This window comes from Ischnura elegans, chromosome X (assembly GCF_921293095.1).
Source record: "Ischnura elegans chromosome X, ioIscEleg1.1, whole genome shotgun sequence".
NCBI classification, from domain to species: Eukaryota; Metazoa; Arthropoda; class Insecta; order Odonata; family Coenagrionidae; genus Ischnura; species Ischnura elegans.
In genome coordinates, this window is record NC_060259.1 from 61373314 (window position 1) to 61381349 (window position 8036).

An 8036-nucleotide genomic window follows, 5' to 3' on the forward strand; every position below is an offset into this window, starting at 1 on the left:
TCGCAAATCTTCTTTTTGATATCATACTCTATAGGTTTTGTTGTATACGTGGTGTAAATATCTCGAGGTAACTCGGTGATCCTTTTTTTTATAATCCTACAACCACAAAATTTCGACGAAAAACAGGGTCCGCCATTTTGTATCGTATCGGCCACAAATAATACAACTGAGTCGTGAAAGTTACCAAGAATTAACAACAATAAACTGGCTAATAATATTGTAAATTTTTGATTCTATTGCATTATTACAGAAAGTGTGGCATTAGATTTAACATGCTGGATTTCGAAAAAAATCAATGAGGGCAATTTTTGCAAAATTTGTTCAAATTTACCTATGAAAAACGGTTTGCGTAATAAAGGCACTGGTGTATAGATAAAAAAGCTAAGTTTCAATTTCCGCACTTAAAAAATCGATTTTGAGGTTTTGTCCAGCTTTTTTCGATTTCAGCCCACAGTGCGGCGTCGGCATTAGTCTACTCTTAACGAAAGGCGCCAAAGGCACCACGTCCCATCCGACGGACGGAGTGTTGCGCTTGAAATGTCCTCCGAAAAACATTCAAGTACGGATCGGGTAGTCTCTTATAATTCCTTGCCACCGCTGGGATTTCAACCCGAGCCCAAAGGGTCGGGAAGCCAACACGCTAGCCACCACACTAACCCGATCTTCGAAAAGACCAGAGGAGTTTTACATTCATCGGGCCTGAGACTCTTGAAATAATTAAAGACTGGTGGGTGTGAGGCCGGGTTGTCACTTCCTCTCTTTATTTCCTGATTTGTATCGTCCTGGCGTCGTGTTTTCCAGCGGCCTACTTCCCCTCTCTGATTTTCCGGGTCACCTGGGGTGCTTCCATGCGGACTTCTATCGTTTAAGCTACGCCTCCTTTTCGAGGGTCTCCTCTTCCACACTCCTATGCCATCTAAGAGATATAATAGGGTGGTTTCCTATTATTTTTTTATTGCCTGAATCGAAAGATTATTACTCCTGGAGTACGGATTTCACGCTTTTAGATTTTTAAATGACGATATCTATTTTTCGTGATTAAATGAAAAGTGAAAATTTTCAAGCGCCCGAAAACGCGACGGCTAAGTATGAATGATGGGAAAACCCCGTGTGACGTCGTTCTGGTTCCCGCTACCGCAAGTGAGGTAGCCTTGGGGCGAGGCTTTGAGCGCTGATACGACGCAGGATGCTAGCAGGTAGCAGAGTACCCTGCTAGCTGGTAGTGCTTGGCTTAATTATGGATTATTCCTACCTTATCAAACGAAGGAAACTTTCCGACCTTAAACAATTTTAATAAGTGATTATTAAGAGAAGTTTCCCTGAGCTCTGTGACTCATGCATGCATTGGTAATCTCAGACGATGTAAAACACCTATCTACTCGTATAGAAACTAGATCCCTGTGACGTCACGTGGAGTGGCATCGCATGGGCGCCAATCTGGCCTTTTTCAAATGAGGATAAAATTGACCGTTGCCATTCGTCTAAACCGGTATATATTTCTGAAACCAAATAATTTCTCTATTATGAATACACCAATGGTAGGTATCGAATCGCAATCAATGCCTTTCGTTTCCTTTGATGAAGGAAACTACCCTATTGTAGAAACTGCTTCGGGCGACGCTCGATCTCTGCTCAGACGAGGACAACAGGGAGGAGTCACAGTTCGTATACATGTGTGTTCGGTGGCCATTTTTTTCAGGGGTGGGGAATAAGAAAAAGGCTATTGCGGGATTTAAGAATACCGAGACTAGCCTCGGCGATAACTTTACGAAGACACCCGAGATGCACAAATTGTGCGAAAAATCCATAGAGAAAAAAAACGGGGCAGTCGTGGGACTGGCCGACAGAAGTGAAAACTGAAATAATTATTATCCATATATTTTTTATATAGATTTAATATTATTAAAGAACTAATTTTTCCAGTAATACTCATTTTTCAACAAAAGTTGAAATTATTTTTTTCAGCAAACTGTTTATTATTAAATATATATTAAAAATACGATGTGTATGAATAGAAAATAACATCATTTATATATTAAAATATAATATGCTTTAAATATTTTATTTAATATGCTTTAAACCTATAATCTTTCACTATGCACATAAAAGAAACTGCCTTAAATTGTACTGACCTATATTTTTATAGCGTGTACACTCTTCTGCACGTTCATGCACGAGCTCTTTATATTTAATGAACTTATAAAATATACACTATAGATTTTTATTTTCAATTTTAATATTTTTAAACAATAAGACTTTAACAGTCCACATATTAACAATATATTAACAAAGTATATATATTAATCTCTATTAACAGTCTACAAAATAATGCGCACTGTATAGAAAAAGTACATATGTACAGTATAGAACTAGAAGCAGACAGATGCCAGTATTCAGTATGTAAAAGTATAGCGGTGACCAAACCTATACCATTGTATACACTATACACACTATACATATGTATATCTCGCTCTAACGATCGCGGTGTCGGGATATATATAATACACGTACTATGGGGGAAAAAAGTATCCCAACAAAGTTTGTGCCGCCGCCATCGCTTCGCAGGAGAATGGGTTCCCTTTCTAACAGTATATAATCCTTGGAAAGAGACGAGGGAAATTCAAATACAGTCTTTTTCCAGCCACCAAGGTCCTGAAGGTGAATTTGCCTGCCTCGAACCGAGGCTCGAACGTATTTCGTACTCCTCTCTAGAATGTTGGCGCATTCGATATCCCTAGGAATAGTGCCTTACTTATACCCGCTATCTCACTCTAACCCTCATTTCCTTTCCTTCTTCGCTCCTACTCCGGCACTCGTAATGAAATTCACTGAAAGCCCATCTCCACTTCCTCATTTTATCGTCTCTGAAAATTTACGGGATAAATATTCGCTAGACGTAATCTGCAAGGCAGCAATGGCGAGGAGCGATTTTGAGCATCAGGAATTACCCTAAATACACTGGTCAACAAAAACTTTTTTCTAACCTAGAGATGTTGTTGGATGATCCTTGAGGTACTTTTCGTCCTGTTTCCAAATCTCGGCTCAGATATTTTCTATCACGTCTACTTTCTTTAGGACAACCGAACTAAATAAGGGTTCAAGAATATTTAAGCAAATAAATCGTGATTTTAAAAATGTGAAAAATGTGATTTTCTTATGTATTTAGCATCTGGTAAGTTCCTATTCAGTGTCAATCAGTAATCTGATAACATGTTGCTGAAATTTCCTTGGTTCTATTTTTCCAAATGTAAAATATCTTGTTCGAAACCCTCTCTTTGTTCATCTCTAAAAGCGCTTAGGTTTGGTGGAAAAAGGCAGGGTTTGAGTCGAGAAAATAGATTTTAAAATTCATATTGCAGCCCATATTTTGGTACGATTTTATTATATTAACATAGCCACCAGATCATGATAATTTTCTGCCATGATATTTCCTAAAAATATCCCGATACATTTTTAAATGCGTTCCACGCGCTTTTCTCCATTGATCTCACTTGCTATTGAAATTCTGTATCCTTCAATTCCTAATCTGTGGCCCAATACATATTCCTTATTTGATCTCACTTAATTGAACGACTTTTTGTTTCAAGTAAGTAAAACCAGCACCATTTTTGTCCATGGTTTCAACAAAATTAAAAAAAAGTCCTTATTTAATTGGAGGAGGAAAATGAATATTTTTTTGGATCAACCAAAGGCTGAAAAAGGACATTTTTGGACCCAGGGACGAGTTATTTACGCTCCGGACAAATTGTTTTCAAGCAACAATTTTTCTGTCCCTGATATCCCATTCGCAGGTGAAGCAAAAACATTTCGTATAGCCAAGCTGTAATCCTAGTAACATTGCAATTACTTTAAGTGGCCACAAATTTTCCATGTATATTTTTGGTAGTGATTTTTTTCTAAAAGTAACTTCATATTCTCGTAAGATTCTTTCATTTCAGTTTCATGAGTTAACAGTATTGATGGGAGCTCATTGCCATTATGTAAGAGATTAGCCTTTAAAATAACCTAGGAGGAATAAATGAGCAAACGCTAATCATTTGTGTTTAATTCGAAATTAAGATTATCCATAACAGAGAGAACATCATTGCAAAAAGCAAATCTGTTTTGGTGAAGAAACCAAATCAAATTCGTCATGGCGAGAGCGGGACATCAAAAGTTTCGAATTGGGATCCAAAAATTTTCAACCCTTAAATCGTGATCCTAATATTTTACCATGCTTCCAGGATAAAATTTAAATCGTGAAGTAGATCATTTAAATCCTCTTGCGTCATAAAATGAGGTACAGCAGATTTACTCGGTCCAAAATTTGGGTCCTTCGAGTTTCCGAATACTTCATTATCATGTTCTTGATTACTTTCTGAATATTTTCTAGGATTAACATACTCCATTGGTTTCGGCACTTGTAAATTTTCGGAGTGAGGGAACGGTAGTATCGCTGATTCAAAGTTGTCTGGATTTTTTACAGTGTGTTTTGACTTCGTTGTAATTACTTTCATTTTTTCAACAAAAATAACAGTCTGAACAATGATCTGCCAAATTATGGGGACGGCAAATTCCTTATGACGTTTTCCCTTCGACCAACCAGTAAGAAGCTCTACATTGGTGCCACACAACACATGGGGATCCCATTCTTTATCTTGGCCACCCAACAGGCAGTCAAAATAAAGTTTATAGCCCTGTCTGAAAAAGGGAGTAATTTTCCACCTTTGAGCCTTAAATGTAATTTCGCCGTATACGTAATAAAAGTCATTAGGATGGTTCACGCACAATCTACGCCTAAATTCTTATTAAAGCTAAGCCACTTCTCAGCGATTACGTTGTAATAAGCTGTAATTTCTTGCGAGCAACAAAAGTCTATCTTCTACTATCTTCAGAGAAATCAAACATCTTCTCGCTCCTACAGCTGGTCACATGCTGATGTGAAGTTGCAGCTGAGGCAGCATTGCTTTGAACAAAACGATAAGATAGTACAATTTTAAACATAGTTTGACAGAATAGGAACGCATGACATCGTAGGAGAACATGTTTTGGCAGGAAAGTTTTATTTATACTTTCTCATACACACTCACTTTCTCACGATACATAAATGAATTAAATTACTACTTTCGTAAAAGCAAAAACATACATTAAGCTGTCCTAACGAAACTAAATGTGATAGAAATAATCTAAGCACAGATTCGGAATCAGCGCGAAAAATACGCCTTAGACAATTATCACTTTAAAAGGTTTTAGTGCGTCAATTGCGATTGAAAATTTCCTCAATGATATGCACGTGATTGCTACAAATTTAATAGACACTCAATGTTTCGAGTTAAATTCCATAAATCGCAAAACAAAATTAACATATTATTTTTTCCTAGCCAGTGGCAAAAAAACTTTATTTTCTATAATTTTATACCTCACTTTCTTTTGAATGTATTGGGAAACCAATTTTGTAAAATTAAAACTGCATGCTATTTGGTGTCAAATTACTTTTGACAATAGATAAGAGTCAAATAAAATATCTAAATTAATGTGGACGAAAAATATACTCCAATGAATCCACACTTCACTTGGGACAATGTCTCTCCTTTTATTAAATTCGAAATCTCAGTAGCAGTTTGATGTATTATATGTCAGCATCAACATCTCCGGTAGTAAACCTAGGAGCTAGCCGGTCACTTCTCAGGTGGAGGTCTTCTCCGACGCGTTCTGGCTATGTGCACGGCAGTCCATCTGGAGAAGCTACAACTTCTTCAAAACCAACTGCATTCAAATGCGTGGCCCAACGAATATTCTCGTTGACTGCCTTGTTTACGTTAAGGGAAAGCTTGCTATGGCCCATAGTGATTTTTGTCGTTTCGATGAGATATGCGAAGGAAAAATCAGAGGAGCGTTTCCAATGCGCGCACATGATGCCGTCGAATGCGCCTCAAATTCTACGGAGTTCATCGCCAGTCATGCTCTGGGTTGCGGGAGACTCGGTAGTCGGTCGCGTATTTGGACGACGAAGATAAGAAATGGTTTGCCTTATTTGAATTTCCCTCACTGACCAAAGAATAACAACCCACTGGAAAGGAAACCCACTATCCCGCGGAGCGATAGTGGCGGCACAAACTTTGTCGGGATACTTTTTCCCCCATAGTACATTCTACGTACTTCTGCAGGTTCATGCACGAGCTCCTTATATTTAATGAACTTATACAATATACAGTATAGATTTTTATTTTCAATTTTAATATCTTTTAAACAAAAAGACTTTAACAGTCTATATATTAACAAAGTTTATTTACTATACCTAGTCAGCCTGCGTAGTTGAAATATCCATTGTAAAATTTTGTATTAGATTGATAAAAAATCCTCCCCGGCGGGGAATCGAACCCCGGTCTCCCGCGTGACAGGCGGGGATACTGACCACTATACTACCGAGGATGTGTTGTTAAGAGACGAATTTTAAGACCGAAATGTATATCTCGCTGTAGCGATCGCGGTGTCGGGTCGGTGACGCTCACGCGAATTCTATGCTTTTTCCCCATCCCGCAAAAGTGCTTAGCGCCGCTAAAGAAGTTTTCACTTCAAAAATCATTCGCCTTGATCGGGTATTTCCTAAATCTGGCTAAAACACTCGACTGGCTATTTCCGGTCGAATGCTTTAGTCAGTTAAGCCAAAGAGGTGTCATTCTCCTCTGTGGATATTTAATAACTATACCGGACAAGGTGGCATGGACTGCTAAGCATATGATGCGATAAGCAGTGCAAATCGTGAGCACAGCCCCACAGCCGGAGAGCAAAGTCTGAGCTTTGAACACATGGAGGTGTTCGCTCTTGACTAATTTAAGTAAACCGAGACTAGCCACGGTGATATAACTTTACGGAGTCACCCACAATGCACAAATTGTGCGAAAAATCCACCGAGAAAAAATAATGGTATCCTTCATCACCACACAAACCCGACCCTCCAAAAGACCAGAGGAGTTTTACATTCATCGGGCCTAAGACTCGGGAAATAATTAAAGACAGGCAGCGCCTGGTGGGTGTGAGGGTGTTATCACGCTTCGGCAGCTTAACTGAATATAGCACTCGACCGGAAATCGGGAGATGCGGGATCGAATCCCGGTGAAGGCGAATAATTTTTCTCTGTGGATTTTTTACACGATGTAGTGGAAGGTGCTAGTGGAAGTGGAAGAAGATGGTAATGTACTGTGGAAGGGAAAGGGTTTATATGGTCGGGATGGCGATGATTGAGGAAGGTGAAAAGAAAATGTTGATCTCCTAAACCTCAGGTATGGCTGTCTGAGTTTCGATGTCATTGGACACAGCGGATAGGCCGGCAACTTGCTCCTCCGTCTCCATTGTCTGGAAATAGTCCTCGCTGTTAAACGTTGCGCAGGGGGGTTTCGGGGGTGACATGCGCGCCATTATATTCCCTCTTAGCGACCTCTTCCCGTTCACATAGCCAGACCGACGAGGGAGGGGTGAGGGTGTAGTAGACAGCGGCTGGAGAGAGTGTCGAAGTCTGAGTGAAGTCCAGTGATGCATACTCTTTGCTTTTATTGCGTTGCTCTTATTTTTTCAGATTCGTGTTCTTGTTATTATGGTTCATTTTTTTGCTGTGACTTTTTTTTACTTATTAAGTTAAGAATACAAGAGTTGTGTTTGTATCAAATCTGGCTTGGTTCATAGCTACATTTGCCATTTTTTACTTTGGTTTCATGATTATGTTATGCTTAGTAATGTTATGAAATGGAAAAACATTATGAGTAGAAATTAAAAAAATAAAAGTTTATCATTATTGTAATAATCTATTTTGCAATTAATATGCCTGCAAACTGTACCACATTATTTTTCTTCTTAAGGATTTTTTTTCTGAACAATAAATATTTTTCTATCTATCTTTCTACTCAGAGCGAGCTTCATATGCCGGCCGATCCGATCTGGGGATCCCCGATCCGATTCGTACTGTTATGTCCAATGGGGTCTCATGGGAACAGGGGCGCAGCGAGGGGCGGTTTTAGGGGATAAAACCCCCCCAGAGCTCAGAGAAAAATTTAAGTTTA

At 38.9% G+C, this 8036-nt stretch overlaps 1 non-coding gene across 1 annotated transcript; it reads right to left on the reverse strand.

Moving 5' to 3' along the window:
• Positions 1 to 6339: 6339 nt before the first annotated feature.
• Positions 6340 to 6411, reverse strand: Trnad-guc. Its single transcript has one exon. It is a non-coding gene; the product is annotated as a tRNA-Asp (tRNA).
• Positions 6412 to 8036: the final 1625 nt, after the last annotated feature.